This window comes from Capsicum annuum, chromosome 9 (genome assembly GCF_002878395.1).
Source record: "Capsicum annuum cultivar UCD-10X-F1 chromosome 9, UCD10Xv1.1, whole genome shotgun sequence".
NCBI lineage: Eukaryota > Viridiplantae > Streptophyta > Magnoliopsida > Solanales > Solanaceae > Capsicum > Capsicum annuum.
The window spans coordinates 212,951,853-212,955,241 of record NC_061119.1 but is presented as its reverse complement, the minus strand read 5'-3'; the positions used below and the strand labels follow the sequence as shown (position 1 = coordinate 212,955,241).

The 3,389-nt window shown below is 40.3% G+C and overlaps 1 pseudogene; it reads right to left on the bottom strand.

The window, feature by feature from the left end:
• Positions 1-336: 336 nt before the first annotated feature.
• The window catches only part of LOC124887196, a 5,422-nt pseudogene continuing 2,369 nt past the window's right edge, over positions 337-3,389 (bottom strand).

Genomic DNA, 3,389 nt, shown 5'->3' with positions numbered 1-3,389 from the left:
TTGGCTGGACCGAGCCCGAAATAGGGCAGCCTACGTATCTCACTCCCGAGAGAGGAGAATCAGGTCGGACGTAGTTCCATCAGCTTGTTCTTTGTTTTGATTTGATTTTTCTTTTATTTTTGAACTCTTTCTTTTATTCTTATTTTCTTGACATTTATCTTTGACTCTATTTTTATTCCAAAAGAGGGATATGAAACAAAGAAAAAATAAACGAAGCTCAAAAGGGTAAACAAAGGATGACACAATGTTTGGATAGAAGAATAAAATATCTTTGTCATATCAATCTTAAAAAATGCAAGTACTAAACATGCAATAAAATCAACAAAGGATCAACTATCATACATAGTATCTTTTGACTGCATCAGCATTGATAGCCATTTCTGCCATTTTGCCTTTAATATCTGTCAAATATAAGGCTCAATTGGGCAACACTTTCTTCACAACGAAAGGACCTTGCCAGTTAGGGGAGAACTTGCCTTTCTCTTCAACCTGGTGAGGAAGGATACGTCTCAATACCAACTGACCAACTTCAAAATTCCTGGGACGAACCTTTTTGTTATACGCTCGAGCCATCCTCCTCTGATACAATTGGCCATGACACACAGGCGTTAGCCTTTTTTCCTCAATCAAAATCAAATATTCCAGTCGGGTTTTTACCCATTCGATATCATCAATCTCTGCTTCTATAATGACTCGAAGAGTGGGAATTTCAACTTCTGCAGGGATGACTGCTTCTGTCTCATACACCAATAAATATGGAGTTGCCCCTGTTGAAGTGCGAACAGTAGTGCGATAACCTAGCAATGCAAATGACAACTTTTTATGCCACTGTTTAGATCCTTGTACAATCTTTCGCAGTATCTTTTTTATATTCTTATTGGCGGCTTCAACAGTGCCATTGGCCTTTGGGCGATATGGAGTAGAATTTCGATGTGCGATCTTAAACTGTTGACATACTTCTTGCATCAAATGACTATTGAGATTGGCAGCATTGTGTGTAATGATCATCTTAGGAATTCCAAATCTACAAATGATATTGGCATGAACAAAATCTACCACAACCTTCTTTGTCACTGACTTGAAAGTTACTGCTTCTACCCACTTTGTGAAGTAGTCAATGGCTACCAAAATGAATCTATGCCCATTTGATGCCTTCGGCTCAATCGGTCTAATCACATCCATTCCCCAAGCCACGAACGGCCATGGAGCGGCCATTGCATACAACTCAACAGGAGGAGAACGTATCAGATCACCGTGATGACACTTTCGAACAAATTGAATAGAATCTCTTTCCATAGTAAGCCAGTAATAACCTGCTCGAAGAATCTTCTTTGACAAGACATGACTGTTCATATGCGACCCGCATACTCCCGAGTGTATTTCAACCATGATTGCCGAGGCTTCTTTTGCATCTACAAACCTCAAAAGTCTCAGATCTGGGGTTCTCTTATACAAGATTTCCCCACTTAAGAAAAATCCATTAGCCAAATGCCTAATAGTCCTCTTTTGATCGTTGGTGACATATGCTGGGTATTCTCCTGACTGAATATGCCGCTTGATATCCAAGAACCAAGGTTCTCCATCGAGCTCTTCTTCAACCGCATTACAGTAAGCATGCTGATCACGACTCTGTATATGCACTGGATCGATGTAGGCTTTATCAGGATGTTGCAGCATTAAAAACAGAGTGACTAAAACATCAGCAATTTCATCATGAATCCTTGGAATATGCCTAAATTTTACTAACACAAACCGTTGACATAGCTCCTACAAGCATTGTCGATACGGGATGAGCTTCAAATCTCGAGTCTCCCAATCACCTTGAATTTGATGGACGAGCAAATTCGAATCTCCCAACACCAATAATTCTTAGACTCCATATCAACAGCTAACCTCAAACCAAGAATGCAGGCTTCATACTCTGTCATATTATTAGTACAGTAGAATCGAAGTTGTGCTGTTATCGGGAAATATTATTCCGATTCAGAGATAAGAACCGCACCTATTCCGACTCCTTTCATATTGACAGCTCTATCGAAGAATAACCTCCAACCTGGATCAGCATCTATAATGACTTCATCGACACACGATACTTCTTCGTCAGGAAAATATGTCTTTAATGGCTCGTACTCTTCATCGATGGGGTTCTCAGCAAGATGATCTACCAAGGCTTGGGCTTTCATGGTGGTTCGAGTTACATATACAATGTCAAACTCGGTAAGCAATATTTGCCACTTTGCCAATCGACCCGTCGGCATAGGCTTCTGAAATATATACTTCAAAGGATTCATGCGGAAGATGAGATAAGTAGTATAGGATGAGAGATAATGCTTCAACTTCTGTGCTACCCATGTTAGGGCACAACACTTCCTTTCAAGAAGAGTATACTTGGCCTCATATGCGGTGAACTTCTTGCTAAGATAATAAATAGCATGCTCCTTTTTGCCTGTGACATCATGTTGACCCAGGACACAATCGAAAGAATTGTCCATGACTGATAAATATAAGATCAAAGGCCTACCAGGCTCCGGGGGTACTAGCACGAGCGGATTTGACAAATATCTTTTGATTCGATCGAACGCTTCCTGACATTCTTCAGTCCATTTTACTGTAGCGTTCTTTTTCAGCAACTTGAATATGGGCTCGCAAGTGGTTGTGAGTTGAGCAATAAACCTGCAAATATAGTTCAGTCTACCAAGAAAACTCATCACCTCCATTCTATTCTTGGGCGGGGGCAAATCCTGAATGGCTTTGATTTTTGAGGGATCCAATTCAATTCCTCGACGGCTGACTACGAACCCTAACAGCTTTCCAGATGGAACTCCAAAGACACATTTTGCCGGGTTGAGTTTGAGATTATACCTGCGAAGCCTTTCAAAGAACTTTCTTAAATCTTTAACATGGTCGGCCTGACTTTTTGACTTAATAATCATATCATCCACGTAGATCTCAATCTCCTTATGCATCATATCATGAAACATAGTGGTTATGACTCTCATGTATGTTGCTCCAGCATTCTTCAAACCAAACGGCATCACTTGATAACAATAGGTTCCCCATGGTGTGATAAATGACGTCTTCTCCGCGTCTTCATCATCCATAATGATCTGGTGATATCCGGCATAGCAATCCACAAAAGAGGCAACCTCGTGTTTAGCACAGTTGTCTAGCAAAATATGAATGTTGGGCAGTGGAAAATCATCTTTCGGACTTGCTCTGTTCAAATCACGGTAATCAACACACACTCAAATTTTGCCATCTTTCTTTGGTATGGGAACAACATTGGATAACCACATGGGATAGCGAGCTACTCGAATTACTTTGACTTCAAGTTGCTTCATGATTTCCTCTTTAATTTTAATACTTACATCTGTTTTAAACTTCCTCAA